This window comes from Zonotrichia albicollis, chromosome 16 (assembly GCF_047830755.1).
Source record: "Zonotrichia albicollis isolate bZonAlb1 chromosome 16, bZonAlb1.hap1, whole genome shotgun sequence".
Classification (NCBI taxonomy): domain Eukaryota; kingdom Metazoa; phylum Chordata; class Aves; order Passeriformes; family Passerellidae; genus Zonotrichia; species Zonotrichia albicollis.
The window spans coordinates 15,529,505-15,548,824 of NC_133834.1; the positions used below are offsets into that span (position 1 = coordinate 15,529,505).

The 19,320-nt window shown below is 54.2% G+C and overlaps 1 protein-coding gene across 3 annotated transcripts in view; it reads left to right on the forward strand.

Annotated features, from left to right (window-relative positions):
- Positions 1-19,320, forward strand: part of LOC102073378 (ankyrin repeat and fibronectin type-III domain-containing protein 1) — a 241,693-nt gene that overhangs the window by 9,144 nt on the left and 213,229 nt on the right. The window contains exon 1 of one of the 3 annotated variants that reach the window (XM_074553159.1): positions 16,408-16,682. The exons of the other annotated variants lie outside the window; for them this stretch is intronic. The gene's annotated coding sequence lies outside the window, so the exon portion shown is untranslated. Of the gene's footprint in view, positions 1-16,407; positions 16,683-19,320 lie in introns of those variants that run through there. 3 annotated transcript variants of the gene reach the window in all.

Genomic DNA, 19,320 nt, shown 5'->3' on the forward strand with positions numbered 1-19,320 from the left:
ATCATGGGGAGTGCTTTGAGGACAAAAGCATGATCTCAAGAACAGTTTTGGCCTGTGAGAGGGCAGGTGGATGTTACAGTTTGTGTGCTGAGCTGAAGTCCCTCCAAATCAATGGAGACACTTTTGTTGATAGATTATTTTCGGGCTGGGAGCACAGGCTTGGTAAAAGCAACCAGATGAGTCTGAAAACCATGTGCTATTGTTTTTAAACTAGGTTTGCCTTAATTGTACTTGCTGGGCCCTGGCCACATCCAGAGGAACCCTCAGGAATGTCATCAGCCTGCTGGGGATGGTGCTGGGGAGTGTCTGTCTAGTGGAGCTGGCTGAGCAACATGGTGCTTCAAAAAGCTTTAAATACAATTATTTCAAGCACCTTTTTTTTTTTTTTTCGGCTGTGCCTCACAGAAAAACAGAATGAAAATATCTCTTTCCAAAATATTTCCAGGTTTTTGTTGATGTTGCAGGCATTTTCCTTCCTTGGCTGATTGTGCTTCGCCACCTCGGCATGCTGATGCCATCCCGTGTTTTTTGGGGAGATGGACAGAGCAGGTTGGGTGCAAATGTGCCTCTGCCTGTGCCTCAGAGAAGTTCCCAAGCTCAGGGCAGAGAGTGCTGATGCTACTGCTCCCTGTTCTTGGGCTTGACCCTGAGCTGGTGCGGATCCTGCCCTGCCTGTTCTCCCCAGGAGCTCACATTGGTTCTTTATCAGCCCCAGTGACCCTGAGGAGCCTCTGGAGGTTTCTTGCTGTGTGTGGGAGCCCTGGAGAGGAGGGGTCCCTGTCCCTGGCTGGTTTGGCTGTCCTGCAGCACACAGGCAGGCTGGAGGCTAAGGGCAGCCTGAGGGAGGTGATGTGAGGCAGAGGAAGGAAGCGGGGGCGTGCAGCTGCGTGGGGAGGATGCTGGAAAGCAGCGCCGGGGTCTCCTGAGACAATTTAGGTGAAGGAAGCTGCGATGAAGTCACTGCTTTGCTTGGCTTGGCGGTGGCAGGAGGTGTCCTCAGGGGTGAGCAGTTCAGGCTGAAGGTGGTGAAAAGCCAAGGGCACATGTGCTGTGTGCAGGGCACCCTGCCTGGGCTGGCAGCGCCCATGTGGGGAGGTCAGTGCTTCACAGAACCACACACTGCTCTGGGCTGGCATGGACCCTAAATGCCATCTCATTCTAAATTCTAAAATCTACCTTCTGTGGGCACCTGTAACACAGCTGCCACAGAGTGGGACCTCTGGTTTCCAGGCTCTGGTCCTTCCCTCCCTCCCTGGGTGTGAGTGGAAGCAGCTGTGTCCTGTGAGCACCGGCTGTGCTGCTGCTGTGGGTCCCAGTGGGGTCAGTCCCCAGGGCAGGCAGGCCTGGGTGTCCCCTGGCTCCTGGGGGACATTCAGGGCTGGCATTGCCCAGGTGGGTGCAGCCCCTGTGACCCTGCAGCAATTCCTGCCACTTGCAGAGAAGCTTCAGGTAGAACAGGAATTGGAGCCTTTTAAGAAGATTTAGGCAAATTTGAAGAATTTTAGGGTGGATGTCTTTAACTCCTTTGAATTATGGTTTGCATCAATTTGGGTTAATGGAGCTGGAGGCCATCCCACAGTGTGGGGTTATTTTGCATAGGTGAGAGCAGAAGTGTGCATGGAGCTGTTGTGGGAGCTGGGCCAGGCTGGGGAGGAGGCAGAGCCCGTGGGGGAAGGCTGGAGCAGGGCTGGTGGTGAAGCTGGAGGCACCAATGGTGCCAGGAGCCTTCCCAGGCTCCAGCTCAGTGCTGGCTCCTGGCCAGGACTGGTTTGGTGGGTGAGGCTGCTGAAGAGGGGATGTGCCTTGTGCTCAGGGGAGGGCAGAGCACAGGGGCTGTGGGTGGGACAGGGCTCACTCTGTGACCCATCCTGGCCCAGGTGCAGGTTTGGTTCCAAGCCTTGTTGGGTGGCAGGGAGCTGGGCACAGGGGCTGTGGGTGGCACAGCCAAGGGCTCATGCTGTGACCCATCCTGACCCCTCTGGCCCCCTGTCAGGGGCAGGTTTGGCTCTGGGCCTTGCTGGGTGGCAGGGCAGAGCACAGGGGCTGTGGGGTACAGGGCTCACTCTGTGACCCATCCTGGCCCCCTGGCAGGTGCAGGTTTGGCTCTGAGCCTGGGCAGGGGGGTTTCACCCTGCTGTACAGGCTCCTTGGAAGGGCTGAGCTTTCCCATCCTCTCACAATGTCACACCTTGCAACGTGTGGCACAGCTCCAGCAAGGTTCAGTGCTGGTGTTCCTCCATGCTCTTTGTGTGCTCTTTGCCTGTTATTTGCCATGGGCTGCTGCTCCTGCAGCTCTCTGCAGCCCTTCCTCAGTGACTCTGGTGTTTGTGTCCATGTTCCTTTCCTTTGCCATAGCAGGGATGCTGTAGAAGTGAAATCCTGTGCTGTCTATTGCCTTGGTAGCTGTGGCCCTGTGTGCAATGCCTCTGCTCTGCCAGCTGAGCCTGTATGGGGGCTGCAGATGGAGAATGTGCAGGGAGAGGTGGCATAAAGAGCTCTGTGCCCTCCCTGTGAGGTGCAATGTCAAGAGGATCTCTTACAATGTGTGCTTGCCCTATTCCCACAAAATTACAATTAGTTCTAATTAAGTGGAGGTTAACCACTGCTGTGCATCCTGCAAATGAATGGAATGTGCCATTACCTTATCTTGCAGCACTAGAGGTTCTTCAAAATTACTTGGAAAGGGGTATATTCTTGTGTGTGGTTTGAATTGTTAATTTATGTTAATAGTTCAAGCTTGAATTAATTAATTTTAAATGACGGACCTTTGATCTTTTTTTAACACTCCTGCCTCTGCAGCTTAATTTAGCTTTCCAGCTCTTCTCCCATTGTAGTGAAATGAATTGGGCAAACATACATAATGTGATAAAAATGTGCAAATACACCCCGAGCCACGAGGGTGGTGAAGCTGGTCTGGTCTCTGTGTGTGGGTGTGCACTGAGGGGGCTCTGCTGCTGCCACTGCAAGGGGGAAATGCAGCAGGATCCACAGGTTTAGTGCAAGATATTTTATTATTTCGTCTTGGAGAGAGTTCTGGGGACAAAACTCATCTTGTGGCTTTGGGCTTGTCTTTGGAGGTGGTAATTTGAGTTTGTGGTTGTGGTTTGAACAGAGCTTCATCTTTCCTGGGCAGTGTAAAGCTCCCTGCTGCAGCGCCCAGGAAGCACGGGCAGGTCATGCATGGCCCCAGTGTCTGCGGTGCCTCAGCAGTGCCCAGTGCAGGGGAATGGTCCTGCCCTGGGTCCCTGGCCACCCTGGAGCTGTGTGAGCAGCCACCGCTGCCCTTCTGTCCCCCTTGGGCACACCTGTCTCACTCAGCTGCACCACCTGAGCAGCATCCCCAGGCCCTTTCCCACTGGGCACGTTCTAGCTGCTGCGTTCCATTCTCAGAGCATCCCACGGGGTTGTTGTGGCCCAAACACAGGACCAGGCACTGACCTTGTTGGATCTTCATGCAGGGGTGTTGGCCCATGGATGCAGCCTGTCCAGATCCCTCTGCAGAGTCTTCTTGCCCTCCAGCAGATCAATACCCTGCCCAAACTGGTGTCACCTGTGATCTGAGGGTGCCCTGGACCCTCTTGGCCAGCTCATCGAAGATCTGGAAGAGACCTGACCCCATCACTGAGCCCTGGGAGCACCACTGGTTTGTTCCCCACCCCTCTGGGCCCGGCCTCCAGCCCATTTCTCACCCAGCAAGCAGTGCCCTGTCCAAGCCATGAACAGCCACCTTCCCCAGGAGAATGCTGTGGGTAACAAAGGCTTTACTGAAGTGCAGGTAGACACATCCACACACTTTTGTTACCCATCAGCTGAGGAGATCACCCTGGCACAGAAGGAGGCCAGGTTGCTCAAGCAGGCCCTCCCTTTCCTGGGCCTGTGCTGGCTGGCCCTGATTCCCTGGCTGTCCTGAAGGTGCTGCCTGCTTGCCCTGAGATGATCTGCTCCATGAGGTCACACTGGCAGTCCTGCAGTTCCCCAGATTCTTCTTCCTGTGGGTGGGCATCACACTGGCACCTCCAGGCAGCTGGGTAAGCCAGGAGTGCTGGTAAATGATGGAAAGTGCTTCAGTGAGTTCTTCCAGCACCTCCTCAGCACCCTTGGGTGGATCCCATGCGGCTGCAGAAACTCGTGGGTGTCTGAGTGCTGCAGCATTTTGCTGACTCCTTCCTCTTTAGGAATTGATGGGGTCTTCATTGTGCTCCTTGTCCCCAGCTTGGGGGGCTGAGTACCTAGAGAACAACTGCACTTATTATTTGAGCCAGTCCTGCAATGTTACAAAATTAAAACAACAGAATCATCTCGGAAGTTTCCCAGTCCCTGCCAGAGCATTGACCTTGTAAGGCTGACTTCAGATGAAGCCAAATCTTCTGAGAAGGGGGGAAAAAATAGCCCAGCTTCCTTTCCCTGTGTGCTCCCAAGATGTGGGGACCCATGGGTGTCTCTGAGTCCAGATCCAAGCCTGCCCTTCCGGACTGGTGTCGATGGCCCTGCTCCCAGCACACCCCTGCTCTGGTGGGAAGCTTTGCTTTTTCTGTTCCCAGCTCCTTATCTCACAGTGCAGGTTCTGGCAGGGGCTTCACCATGGTCACCATCCAGCTTTCCTGTTCTCTGCCTCTGTCTGTGTGTTACCTGGGATTGAGGGGTTTCTGTCTGGGAAGAGCAAATTTACTGGGATGAAGGGCAGGCCTTAAGGGTGAACTTGTTATTTCCTCTGCCCACAAGGGGGATTTGGGGAAGCAGGAGGGTTGGCAGCAGTGCTCCTGCTCTTTATTTTTGTGGTCAGTTGTTGTCTCTGAAATGACAGTGATGGCAGTGTAGCAGAGGAGACCCTGCAGGAGGGAAAGATGCTGGAAGGGGCTGCCAGAGCAGCTGCTCCTTCAACAAAGCACATCATCCAATCCTGGATCACCCAGCCCAGCTCCTGTCCCTGCACAGACACCCCAATAATCCCACCCTGGGCATCCCTGGCAGCGCTGTCCAAGCTCTCCTGGAGCTCTGGCAGCCCCGGGGCTGTGCCCATTCCCTGGGGAGCCTGGGCAGTGCCAGCACCCTCTGGGGGAAGAACCTTTCCTGAGATCCAACCTAAACCTGCCCTGGCACAGCTCCAGCCATTCCCTGGGCCCTGTCCCTGGTCACAGAGAACAGAGATTGAAGCTGCAGACCCTGATGAAGATTGACCTGCAGGTTGAAGAAGCCCTCAGCTGCTCCTCCTATGGCCCCTCCACACCCTTCACCATCCTCATGTCCCTTCTTTGGATGTTTTCCTGTTTAGGTCCTTCTGATATTGTGGCCCCCAACACTTGCCCCCAGGACTCGAGGTGAGGCTGGACCAGCACAGAGTGCTGGTGTGATGCTGTTGAGCACTGGGAGCTCACAGTGTCCAGAAAAATAGAGAAACAGAACTGTAGAGATGATGTTCTGTTCAGAACTGTGGTGGTGATGCTCTGGAGTGACATCTCCCAGTGTGGCTATGGCAAGGGCTGGTAGCACCCAGTTCTGGCCATAACTCATCTGGTCCTGGCCTTGCCCAGCTGTTCTGGGCCTGAGGTAGGAGAGAGAGGGATGGCTTGGGCTGGATCAGGGACTGTGCTCTGCTGGGGCCAGAGGGGCTTTCCTTCAGCCTTGCAGGGTGGGGGAAGCTGCTGACCTTTAGTGCAGATTTGTTTCTGCATTGCTTGCCCTTTTAACACATGATTGAAAACAGGCTGTAGGGGAGAGGGAGCCAAAGCTTGGAAACTGGGCTGCTGGGATTGGTCAGGAGCATTTCTAGGAGAAACAGAGCAGAAAAAGGAGCATGTAGAGGGAATGGATGTTGCTGTTGGTGATGCATTGCCTGCCTGTGTGGGGATACAGACCTGGCTCTGGGGTGGTCACACAAACTGAACATGAGGGTCACAACCCCTTGCGTCATCTTCAGTGCAAAAAGCCCAAGAACATGCTGTCATCTGGCCTTTGGGGAGGTTCTGGAAGAGGCTCCCAGAGGTGCTTGCAGCAAATCTTACCTCCTGAAAGTGCACTCACCTCCAGCCATGGCTGTGCCCATGCTGCCTCAGTCCTGTGGGGTGGCTTCTGCTGGCCTGTGGGGACAAACTGGTGAATGTGACCTGAACATCCATCCCTGGGGCTTGCAAGGCTACAGCACTCTGGGTCCCTGGCTGCCCACGGATGCCAATTGTTTCCCTGTGGCAACAGAGCCTCGCTGGTGTTTGTGCTGAAGTCTTATAAAATCTTTATATCTTAAGTGTACGTGACCTGTTCATTTATCTTTGGGCACTGGGCAAACACAGAGGGATATTGGATAAAACACTGCAAATATTTGCAGTTCCCTGGGAAGAGAGCTGGGTGAAACTTGAGGTTTCGTGTTACCTGTGCTCCTTTATTGCTCTGCTTTTCAGGTTTAGATCTTGAGCTGCTTGGCAGAGGGGCAAGGCTGATCCTTCACAGCCAGGGAATTCGGGGCCCTGTCACTTCTGCCACTCTGTGCCTCACACCTGGGACTCTCAGTGTGCCTGGCACCAGGATCTGCCCGGGGTGGAGGTGGGCACAGGCCATGGGCTCTAAACCCTTTGCCCCAGGGCTGATACTACAGCCCTGTGTGGAGTCCACTGAAACTCCATGGCTTGGCCAAGTGCTTTGGGACCTTGTGCAGGGACTTGTGTCCTTCTGGACCATCCTTTGAGCCTGGTTGGAGAGAAATAGTGAGTAGAAATACAGAGGATTTAGTAGGAGTGTGCCCATATAGAGGGTGGCATGATGTGGTACAGGACAGACCCGTTCCCTAGGGCAGGGATGGTGTAAGGTGTTTGGAAATCAAGTTTTCTTCTCTGGCATAGACAGCACAGGAGAAAGGCCCATCCTTGACAGTGCTGGTGGAGGGGCAGGTGGGGTGCTGGCTCACCGTGGGTCTGAGGGTGCTGCTTCCAACCCTCAGGAGCACCTCAGGTTGGAGCCCAAGGATTTTGGGTTTCAGTGCTGCTGTTCACTGACTGACACATCAGCTGCTGTGAACTCCCTTCCAGCTTTTGGAGACTTGGAAGAAATGTTTCCTTGTCTGCCCCAGGCAGGTGGGGTGAGATGGGGAGTTCCTGTGGGGGTTCTGAGGGATGGTGGTTTGGGTGTGCTGCATCATTCATACACCCCAGGCATTTAAAGGCAGGGAAGTGGACAGTTTAGGGACATTGTAAATCTTACCTCCACACATACTGGAAACATGAAGAGTATCCTTCAAACCCTGAGTAGGGAACACTGCTTAAAGAATCACAAACTCTCCTTTTTGTTGGGACATTAAAATTCAAATGTAACTAGGAATTCTCCTGCAGAAATGACAATTGCAGCAGGTCTGATCCTGGAATAAGGGTTCCAGTGTGAGTAACTTGGTTTGGCATAATCAGAGGAGCTGCCTGAGGCCAAGTCCAGTGGCAGCAGAGTTGAGGGGGAAGGTCTTGCCATAGACTTGAGTGGTTTTTGACCTGGAATATTTGCCATGTGTGTAAAACAATGAGCTCAGGATGTGCTAAACCAAGAGTCTGTGGCCAGCTAAGTGCATCTGAGGATGTTCCCACCTTCTCTCCCCTTCTCCTGTTTGAGCTCTCAGCTGAGCCCCAAGCTGTCACTTGTTCCCAGTTCACTGGGAGCCACGTGAGGTGGATTTGCTCTAATCTCTGAGCCAGAGCTCAAGGTTTTCCAGCTAAGCTATGCTTACAGAAATGTTCCCAAGAGATGTTTTCTGGGGAGGACTTGGAAATGTAGTTGTAAACAGAGATATCAGAAACATGTGATTATATTATTCCTCTGTTTCCCAGATGATGACAACAATGTTTTCAGGGGACAGAGCATTGCAGTCCTCCAGAGCAGGGGCTGGGAGTCACTCCTGCAGGATGACCTTGTGGCTGTGGCACTCCCTCATGAGCTTTTGCTGAGGGCATGGGTCTGGCACCACCTGGGGGTGCCCTGGTCAGAGCATTTGGCAGTGGATTTGGGAGGAAAACAGATCCTCTGTGTGCAGCTCCAGGGGTGCTGTTCATCCTGGTTGCTTACAGCCACCCCTTCCTGCTGGGCTCTCAGCTCCTCTTCCTCTGCAGTTGTGTCATTCCAGCTCTGCTTAGGAAAATTCCAAACTTCAGCACTAAGGTCAACATTTAGGAAACATCCTAGAGTAGGGCTCAGGTAGAATTTTATACTTTTGCTTCCTCACATGTTTTCAGGTGTGTCCCTTGACAGGCACCTTTTGAGGTAGGACTTTGGCCCTTACAGCAAATATGTGCACTAAATTTCTACCCTCACCCTCTACTCCCTACTCCTCACTGGGCCCAAAATTGAAAAAAGACCCTTGTTTTGGCAGTGATTCTCATCTGGGTTTGAAAAGCAATATATACTTTGAGTGGCCCCTTCACAAAACCACAAGGTCTCTCTAGCTCTCAGCAATCATCTGTTTGAAAAATATTGAGGGCTTTGGATTTCCTCCATTTGAGGTTTAGCAAATGTCTAGAAGCAAAGAGGGAGCTTACCCTGGGATCGCAGGGTGTTTAAGCCAAACCTCCTGGTGAAGCTGCTGCTGCAGCAATGCTTGGCATGACCTGAGGCAGCAGGGTTTGTGTCATTTGCTGGGATGCTCTGCTGTTGGTGTGGATGATGGCTCTTTGGCCAAACTGTGGCTTTGCTGTTGGTCACAGCAGCAGGAGAGTGAGCCAGGAGCTTTGCACTGAGGGATGCTGCACTCCCAGCATGGGAGAATTGAGAGACTCTGAGCTGCTGGCTGGACAGCAGGAGGTACAATGTGTTCAGCACTCCCTCAGGTGCCACCAGCTGGCTTTTCCATGAAGCCTGGTGTGTGCTGATGGTCCAGGTGCTGGCTGGGTGGTGGGATGCACCTGGAAAGGTGCTCTCTTGGGTGAGCAGCACCCTTGGCCCCATGAATCCCTGCAGGATTCAGCTCAGCTGTTTCTCACTGCTGGTGCTCCAGCACACAAAGATGAGGTGAACATGGCGGTGGTGCTCGGTGGGTGGTTGGGTTTGGTGATCTTAAATGTCCTTTCCAACCGTAACAACTCTGTGTTTCTAAGAAGGGTTTTTCAGTTGCTGGAAAGGAGTTGGGTGATGGAAGCAAAGGGTCAGCTGTGTGTCACCTTTGGAGTGTTAGGGATGGAGAAGTCTGTGGTGGTGACACCTCAGCACTGGTGTGGGGGCTCCATCAGCAATCTGGAACAGGAGTGAAATAAAATGTGCTTTGATTGAATGAGAATGGAATGAAAACCTGGTCCAGGCTTACAAAATCATGAAGGCTCTGAGTCAGAGGAAGGTGTGACTGTTGCTCACCTCATCTCTCTATACAAACCCCAGAAGCTGGCAGTCAAGCTCAGGGGTAGTTCATGGAAAATGGATGGAGGGAGGTGATGCTCCCCAGGCAGGTAACAAGGGCCTGGACCTTGGGGGGCAGGTGGCTCATTTGGAAGGCACTAGGCACAATCTTGGCCAGCAGGTCTATAGCTGGATCCAAAAAGGACTCACCTGGGATATATCCACTGTCATACCTCATCCCATAGTTGTGGGTACCAGGAATGCACCATGGAGCACCCAGGCTCCTGTATTCTCCCTAAGCAGCTTTTTTGGAGAAAAAGAGCTGAAAACCTGGCAGTTCCTGATGGTCTTTGGGGTGCTGGAATCTTCTGGAGACACTCCAAAGGTCAGGGCAAACGTGTCTAGGGCAAAACATCTCCAGTCTGTCTTGAATTCTGCTTGACCATAAAATGTGTGTGTGGCACTGCCAGGCTAAGCTGGCTCTGCTCAGATCATGGTCTCCCTCCTGTAAGGACTCATGTTTCTAGGCTGTAGATTGGATGTCTCTGGTTTGAAATGCATGTTCTGGGCTGCAGCAGGTTTCACTTGAGATCTGCAAAGGTGTTTTGGAGCCCAAACCCCCTGGAGAGAGCAGCTTCTCTTCCCAAAGCCAAGTGTGTGCTGGTCCCCATCACACAGGCCAGGAAGGGGCTGGCAGAGCATCCAAGGGCAGCACAGCAGTGGGAGGGTGCCAGGGGAATAGGAGGAGATCTGGCCCAGAGCAAGGATGCTGTTTACCCTGGGTTTGCTGCAAGCCAATGATTTGTCACTGCTTTAATGGTAGAACAAAGCATATTTACTCAGCTTGTTTGGCCGGTGAACAAGTGCTGGATAAGAAACTGTCAGATGGGAATCAATTAGAGACTTCATCTCTGAGTGAGCGATCCCATTTGACATCAGATGCCCTGTGAAACCCAGTAAGCACAATGCTGCTATTTATATGGTTCTTTCATTGTTCCTTCCTTGCTTCCCTGTCATCATCTGTGCTCTAATATTAGAGCTCTGACCCTGTGTGGTGCTCCCAGAGCAAGCACTGACACTGACCCTTTCACATGGCTCCTGTGAGGAGATCTTTGTGTTTGTGAGGGGGAAGGAGCTGGCCCAGCCTTGCCTTGCATCCCCGTGCCCAACCCTGGATCTGTGTGCCAGCCCTGCATTGCCTCCCTGTGCCAGCTTCACATCCCTGTGCCCAGCCTTGCCTTGCCTCCCTGTGCCCAGCCTGCATCCCTGTGCCAGCTCTGCCTCTTTGTGCCCAGCCTGCATCCCTGTGCCAGCCCTTCATCCCTGTGCCCAGCCCTGCCTCTCTGTGCCCAGCCTGCATCCCTGTGCCAGCCTCACATCCCTGTGCCCAGCCTTGCATCCCTGTGCCAGCCTCACATCCCTGTGCCCAGCCCTGCCTCCCTGTGCCCAGCCCTGCCTCTCTGTGCCCAGTCTTGCCTCCCTGTGCCCCGTTCTCTGCTTTGTGCTGCACTGTGGCCTTTTGCTCCTGCCCACCTGACTCCTTGGCACATTGCACAGTGACTCCCCTTCCCTGGCTGTGCTGGAGCTGTCCTGGCACAAGAGCAGAGCAAGTCCCTGCCCTGTGATGATGGCCTGGGGCATGAGGAGGTGGGAGGGAGTGCAGGAGAGCACAGGGGGACTGACTGCTGTTGCACACAAGCTCCTGCCATCCTGGAGAACCTGCAAGGCTCCTGTGTTAGGGGACAGTCACTGAGTCCTTGTCACCATGACACCTCCTTGCCTACAGCTCAGCCCAGGCTGCCCAAGGGAGTGAGTCAGCAGGCAGTGACTCAAGAAGGTCACTGGATGGATTTACCCTCCAGGCAGAGACATTCCTGGCTGCACTTATGACATAACTTGCCTAAAAGTCTCATCACTGACTGGTGACTCTGTACCCTTGCCCAGGGCCTCTGGGCAGGCTGCATCCAGCAGGGCTCCAGGAGCTGCAGCTACCAGAAGGGAAAGCCCCAAGCTCCCGTGGATCCCTTCCCTGGCCTGGGGAAGGATGGCAGCTGGAGCTGTGAGCATCATGCAAAGGCTGTGGAACGTTTGCAGTGGGCTTGCCCTGCCCCACCTTGGTACCACTGAGTGCATCAAAGAGCATTTCCCTGAGCACACCCAGTCCTGATGGGAATGTTCTCCTTATGGGGAACAGAAAAGCTTTTCAGGGAGGTAATTACTTTCTTCTTCTTACCTCGGGACTTAATTTTGAGGTTTGCTTGAGGCTAAAAGCACTTAATCTTATCAGATCTTCTTAATCTCCTTTTCCTCCCTCTAATGATGGTGCAAATAAGATTTGCAACTTCTTTTAACTGCTGTCTCTCTAGGAATGCATCAGTGGAGGTGCAAAATGAAGTAGGATCTTCTTAGATCTGTAGATTGGCCTGTAACTGTGCCACTGTCCCCTGTACATGCCTTAGAAATAACTTCTAGGTTAGAAGGGGTTTTGGTGTGCAATGTGACCTCCTCTTGCAGCAGGGGTGTGCTGTTAGATTTGTCAGAAGTGGGGAAGTCAAAGCCAGCCCTGCCCTCTCTGTGCTTGGTTTGCTGGGCTCTTCCTCACCCTCTGAGCCCAGGAAGGTTTCTGTGCCTGGCACAGCCTCAGGCTGGCACCAGCTTGGAGCCAGGCTCGGGCACTGGGGCAGCTTTCAGCACATGGAGATGGGCTTGGAAGAGAAGAGGAGCAGGTGAGTGTGCTCCAGGAGAGATCCTTAGAGGTGTGGTGGCAGAGGACAAACAGCTGGAGCTGCTGGAGCTCAAACCCAGCACAGCTGTCCTGCTTTTCATTGCTGCAGCCCTCCTGTGTGTGGCTCGAGCTGGTGAGGATCAGTGGACAGGGCACCTGGGAGAGGCACAGTGACCCTGCCTGCCTGGGCAGGTGGTGTCACCCCTCTGTGCCCCCTTCCTCAGGACAGGAGTCCTGCTCTGCGCCCTCTGGGGTGTGAGAGGGGCCCAGAGGAGCTGGGCAGGCTCTGGGGCTCAGCAAGGGGGAATCCACTTTTACCTTCTTCCCTCAATTCAACCAGAGCTGTCCCTGCACAGAAACACTGAGAGCTGGCCAGGTAATACAGACTGGCACAGGAATTGCTCCTCCTGGGGCACTGCACTGCCTGCACAGAGCTTGGTGCATGATGGGGACAGCAGGGCTGAGGAGTGGCTTTTGCCTTCCCTGATATTCTGCAGGGAATGCTGAGCATGTCCTGGCAGTGAGGGTGCATGTGGAGTGCTTTGGGTGCTGTGCTTCCCGAGGGGGACACTCCTGCCCTCTCCAGGGACAGGGAGGGGGCTGTGCTCTCACAGGGGACACTGCTGTGCTCCCAGAGGGGACACTGGCTGTGCTCTCACAGGGGACACTGCTGTGCTCTCACAGGGGACATTGCTGTGCTCCCAGAGGGGACACTGGCTGTGCTCTCACAGGGGACACTGCCATGGGTGGTGGGTGTCCTGTGGGAGCTCTGGCTGTCCTTGTGCTCTTGGCTCAGCATGGGGAGCTGGATGAGGAGAGCTGGGTGGGAGAGCAGCTCAGAGGGATGTGGCCTCGTTCATGGAGTGCTCATGAGGCTTTCCCAGCCCAAAGGTGAGTGTGCAGCCCAGAGCAGTGCCCGTGCCTGGGGTTTGGGGGTTGGCCCTTTGTCTAGAGAAGGCTCAGGGTGAGCTGCTGGAGGCTGGCAGGACATGGCCTGAGCACTGCCAGCACCCAGCCCTGCCCTGGGGGCTCCCTGGCCCTGGCTGCAGGCAGCTGCTGGGAGCCATGGCAGTGCTGAGAGGCTTGGCAAGTTCCTAGTGTTGATTTTGCCTCCAGTGCCAGCATCGGGAAGCACACTGACATGAATTAAGATGCCTAGAGGAAAGCCAAAGTCTTCCCATGGCTCCTGATGGAGGCATTCCCACCAGAATGCTGAAGAGCTGCAGTGTCCCTCTGTGCCTGGATCAGCTCTGGGCTGTAAGTCAGACTGGGATGGGAGCTGGTGAGCATTCTCTGGGCTCCCAGGAGATGTGCATGGAGTAAATCAATGCATGCACCTGTCCAGCTGTAACTATGCAGTGCATTAACAATGCATTGCAGCTTATCTTGCTCTGTGAGCTGGGTGTGTGAAGAGTTCAGAGCTGCAATGGCTGGGCCTGGAAGGACAGGGCTGTTCTTTCACACTGCTGCTGGTCAGTTTTGAACAGGGACGTGGCTTTTCTTTGGTTACAGTCTGCTTTAAATGGTTAACAACTCTTGGTTAACAGCTCTGCTCCTGCCAGCTCTGAGCCTGGCCCTGCCATGCAGGATGGCAGCAGTGCCAGCAGCAGTGCCAGCAGCACAGTCCCTGTGCCACGTCCCTGTGCCAGCCCCGCCATGCCACAGCTGCTGCTGGGTTTGGCCCTGGTGCTGTGCCTGGCATTGCTGCTCAGCTCCTGGGGTTTTGGTGTGCTGTGCCAGGCTGGGCAGAGGTGAGAGCTGCCTGTCCAGTGTCTCCTGTGCAGGGCTCGTGGCCTGCCTGGATCCCAGCCCTCCCTGGGTCCTGGGTTCCTTCTGCTGCAGCAGGGGATGCTGGAGGCTCAGCAGTCACACATCCTGCTGGCTCTTGCCCACAGATTGTATAGGTGTGACTTGGCTTTCCGGCTCATAGGTGAGCTAACAAGTAACAAAACAATTTTTTCTCTTTTCTTGCTTCTTTCCTGTGGATTTGATTTGGTTTTTATTTGTGTGGTGTGAAGTGGTGACAGGTCACTAGAGCTGACGTGCAGCCTCACAGAGCCCCTGGAAGAGGAGAGGTTGGGTGCCTGAGGAGAATGAGACCTCCTGTGCTAGACCCAGCCATGGGATCAGAGAAATACTGGCAGAGGCTGGAGGGAGGTTGCACTGCTGAGCTCTCCCTCCATGCTGGAGCTCGTTATCTGGAGCAGGGATGGTGCTGCAGGGCCTGGCACAGGGAGAGGAAGATGATGGTGCCAGCCTGGGCTGGGGGAGGCAGCCCAGACCCCAGAGCCCCTGCGTGACACATGATGGGGCTAATGACCATTTTTTCACACTCTGATACTCACAAATTGGTACATCTGAATCTGTAGAATTTTGCTGGGATTTTGGGGGGCTGAGTTGTATTTGGAGAGAAAAGATTTCCCTTCCTCCAGCTGTGCTGAGCTTCAGGAGGATCCTGCAGTGCCCTGGAGGCTGCAACCAGACTCAGATCACTGTCAGTGCTCTGCTGGGAGGAAAACCACCCAGGCAAACACAGTGGGTAACTTGGCAGCCAAGGAGTGGATGGTTAGGGAATTAACAGCACTTTTATCAGCAGGCTTTGGTGTGTGTATTCCCAGGCTGCTTGATTGCTTAGGGCTGGGCTGCTTTACTGGTCCAGCACTGCTTATTGCAACTCATTACTCTCAGGGGTAATCGGGCCCTGGGGAGGATGTTTGCAATCATGAGCTGCTGTTGTGGAGCTGGGGCCCTGTCAAACCCGTTATCTTTGAATATATCTGTCCCCACGAGGGTGGAGCCAGGTCCTGTCCCAGCAGAGGACAGGGCAGGGAGCTCTCAGCTGTTCCAGAGGGAACCATGGCAGTCATGGCTCCACTCAAGTCTTCTCCTGTCCCTCTGGGCTGCCCCTTGCCTTTGGGATGGGTGATTCCTGTCTCCAGGAGCCCCACTGCCCTTTGCTTGTGCCATTCCCCAGGGCCCAGGTGTCCTGAGCTGCCTGGGGACAGGTCCCATGGGAAGCCATCTGAGCACTCAAATCGAGAAAACAAATGTCTGCTCTTTTTTTATCTTTTTGTTTTAATCTGTGGGGTTTTTTTTGGAACTGGCAAATTCAAAGAAACACTAATCAGGGTGTGGGGGAAGAGCTTTGCTGTGAGTAATGAGGTTGGTTCCTGCAGGGTTTTGCTTAGATAAGCAACTTCATCAAATCATGGAAGATACCTGATGTTTTGGGCTATTAATGTTGGATTTACTCCTAAAGCAGGTCCAAAAAAAAGGTAATTGTGTGTATATGTGTGTGTGTGTGTGTCTCATTACCCTGCAGTTTTGTAGATCAGCTCCATGGTAAAGGAAGAAGCTGAACAAACAACTGGGAAAGCTGTGAGATGCTTAGATTAGGGAAGCTGCCTGGTGAGGAAGTTTGTGCTTGTGTTTAATCAGTGATGTTGCCTGTGTAGGGCTCAGGCTTGGCCTTGTCAGCCTCTGGGCCTGTCAAGAAGAGAGATTTGGAAGCAAGACCAGGGAGAGATCTACATGCATATCTCAATCTTATTTTTTAAATATGTATTGTATGTGTTAAAATGGCTTTCCTGGCTTTCCTTGTGCTTTGCTGCTTTATTAAGGGGAGTGATGTGACTTAAACGGAGGCTTCCTGCACTTTGGGCAATGGCCTTCTCTGTGAGCTGAAACAGAGGGAAAATGGTTTGCCCAGGGCAGGTAATGCTCACCATCACAAGGACATGGAGTGACAGGACAAGGGGGAATGGCTTCCCACTGTCCAACTGACACAGAGTGGGGTTAGATTGGACATGGGGAAGGAATTGTTCCCCAGCTGTGGCTGCCCCTGGATCCCTGGCAGTGCCCAAGGCCAGGCTGGGCAGGGCTGGGAGCAGCCTGGGACAGTGGGAGGTGTCCCTGCCATGGCAGGGGTGGGATGAGATGAGCTTTAAAGCCCTTCCAACCCAAACCATTCTGGGATTTATGGTCCCCACCATGAGCAGCTGCAGGTTGGAGGGAAGACAGGACAGCTTTCCTTCCCTGCCAGTCCTTGGGACACCCACCGCCTTCCAGCACTGCTCTGCTCTCTGGGAAAGCTCCCAGAGGTTTGGGAAGAGGCCCCACAACTTGTTGCTATCAGAGAAATCTCTCTGACACAGCAGAAATAAAAACAAAGAGCTCTTCTTCAGTGTTTACTTTTATTTTTAGAGGACAATAAGCGAGCGGAGGGCTCTGGGGCGGAAATGATGGCTCCCAAGTCCAGACCCCCCCTCCGCCCTCGCCAGGAAGCTCACGCTGCACGTGCGCCCGCCTGGGATGCTTGGAGACAAAGAGTTTCTTGATGCTTTTTTTTCCTCCCCCCTCCAGTTCTCTTGCCCATAGGCAAAGAGGATTTGCTTGCTGACATGCTGGAGTCTCGCAGGGAGCAGGGCTCCGGGTGCTGGGGCAGCACAGCTGTGCCAGGCCGTGTCTGTGAGCAGCCCTGGCTGCAGGCAGAGCTTCCCGATTCTTCTGTTTCCCTGCATCAGTGAATTCAACTCTGGCTGTGTGCTGCTGGTGATGAGGACAGGAGGCTGAGGTGGCTCCCACACCCCTCCATCAGTCCAGCCTTCCTTGCTGGATGGAGCTGAGCCGCAGCTTGGTGAGGGCTCCCGGAGCAGGATGAGTACGTGGCCTTGTTTCTCTTGTAGACCTGTTTGTTTCTCTCCTGGCCCTGTTTCTCTCCTAGCCTCATTTCTCTCGTAGCCCTGTTTGTTTCTCTTGTAGTCCTGCTTCTCTCCTGGCCGTGTTTCTGTGGTAGCCCTGTTAGTTTCTGTCGTGGCCCTGCTTCTCTGGTAGCCCTGGTTCTCTCCTAGCCCTGGTTCTCTCCTAACCCTGTTTGTTTCTCTCCCAGCCCTGTTTCTCTCCTAGCCCTGTTTGTTTCTCTCCCAGCCCTGTCTCTCTCCCGGCCCTGTTTCCCTGGCTCCTGTGCTGTGCCCTGGGGGCTGGGGTGTTGCTGGGGAGCTGCAGGGCTGTGTGGCAGCGTGGCACGGTGAGAGGGGTTTGTGTGAGGCTCCTTTGTGCTGCTTCTGGCCAGGAATCATTGACAGCTCCTGTGATGCCTCTTTTCTTCTCCCACCAAGAAGAGGTGCTGTGAAAAGCCAAGCTGAAAACTGAGGAATGTTCTCCTTGCCATGCTGTGACCAGGATCTGGCTGTGTTGATCAGGCAGACAGCCCAGCCTGCTCCTCAGGACCATGTGCTCCTCCTCAGGGAGTGGGGCTCTGCCCAGGGACACACCCTGTGCCTTGTTTGGAGCTGTGTGAGTTATGGTGCTTGCTTTCCATAGGGGTTGGAGTTTTCTCTGTGCCTGTGATGTCTCTTCTGTGTCTGTGGCAGAGGAACTCAGTTTGAAGCAAACCCTGGGCAGGGGCAGCCCTGGTGTGCCAGGTGCTGGAGCAATGGGCCCACTTGTGGGGGCCATGTCCTGCCATGGTGCTGAGAGCAGCTTGGCAGGGCTGTGGCTGGGCCATGGACAGACAGAATTCGTGTTTGTGCACAACAGCAGCAAAGGCTCTTTGATGCAGCCTGTGACTGTCATAGCGTGGCACGGTCCCTGCTCTCCATGGTCTGCTCCCCCTGCACAGCTCCAGCTGGGATCTGCAGTGTCTGGAGCCAGCTCTGATAGCAAAGGGCTGTCTGCCTGTGCGAGGAGGAGGAGGCTGGTTGGGAATGAAATGGAAGAGCTGCTGCTGCTTTTGGGGACATGGTCATGCAGCCCACCCTGCATCATCTGTCAGGGTGTGGCTGACACCTCTCCATCCAAACAGGCTGCTGGGTGCCTGGCATGGCTCGTCCTGCCTTACTCTGCATCCAGAGAGACTGTGTCTTGCCTTTAATGAGTTTTCTCCATCCCCTCGAGCTGGCAGGCAAGGGAGCAGCTCGTTGCTGAGTGCTTGCCAATCCTAACAGGGCGAGTGTTTGACATGGATGTGCAGCAATGCCCGTTCCTGCCGGGCAGCAGCGTGGGGGGCAGGCTGGGCAGGAGCAGGGCTCTGCCCTCCCTGCCTGGCAGAGCTGGAGGGTGGCAGGCAGTCTCTGGAGCTATCAGTCCTTACCACTGAGCTCCTCCAAAGGCCTTTGCCTCTGTGGGATGTGGGTTAGTTCCTGCTCTTGGATTCTGGCTGTGCTGCTCTGCTCTTGGACGGTCTAACCCACAGCAGAGCAGCAGCCTTCTCAACCCAAGGTCGCTTTGATCTCAGCCCAAAGGGTTTGAAGGCTGTGTGTGCAGCACTGTCTGGCTGCTGTCTTGCCCCTCTGTGTAGTATTGAAGAGATGCTGTGTTGTACTGCCCTGTTGAGCAGTGGATGTGTATCCCTTCCTGTGGACAAGTGCAGCCCTGCTCCCTCCCTGAGCTGGGGGACACTTTATAACTCACAGCAGTCCTCTGCCAGACCCCCACCCCGAGCTGGCTGTGGCTGTGGCGAGAGTTTCAGGCATTGCTCTTATTCCATGTGCAGCCTGAAAGTTTCCCTGTATTTTGTTTTCATTCTGTATCTTAGGGTGGGGGAATTTGGCAGCTTGGGCAGCGCCTTTGAGGGCTGCAGGGCTGTGTAGTGCATGTGGCATCGGTGCTGTCCCTGCCCAGGACAGGGGGCTCCTGCTGTGGTGCCTGGTGTGGTGTGAAGCTTTCCCTTCCACAGCAGGGTGGGTGGGCAGGGATTGGGAGCCCTGCCCTGGGGCAGCTCCTGCCAGCTGCTCTGGGGCAGGATGGCTGCAGAGGCTGGCACGGCTGTGCCTCCCTCCTCCTGTCCAAGCAATGACTGGGTAAGTCTCATTTCCTCCTCGTTCAGTGCTTGGCTGGTGGCACACACAATAGTTAAGGGCACAAAACTCTTTCAGTGACTATGAATGAAAAGGAAGACCAGACAAACAAACTAACCCAAGCTCCCAGGAATTCCTGAATGGTCTGTATTTGCTCTTGGCAAAAGGGGGTTTTCTCTCCTTTCTTTTGGAGGAACCTGCTGAAGTTGTTCATTTCCTGGCTCGCTTGGCTGGGACCATTTCATGCAAAGAAATCAAAATCATTGATGTAGCCAGGCCAGTGATCACCACTCTGCAAATATTGCAGTGACTGAGCCCTGTATGAGCTCAACCCTCTTTTGTGAGAGAAGACAGGTGGGGCTGTTCCTCTAAGGGATCTTGTGTGGGCTGTGGGTTTGCATCCCTGGCTGTCAGTGCTGATGTCCCAGAGTATGGAATAAATCCTCTGCAGGGAGCAGCTGCTGCCAGACCATGGGACCAAACCTGCAGCGAGCATCGTTT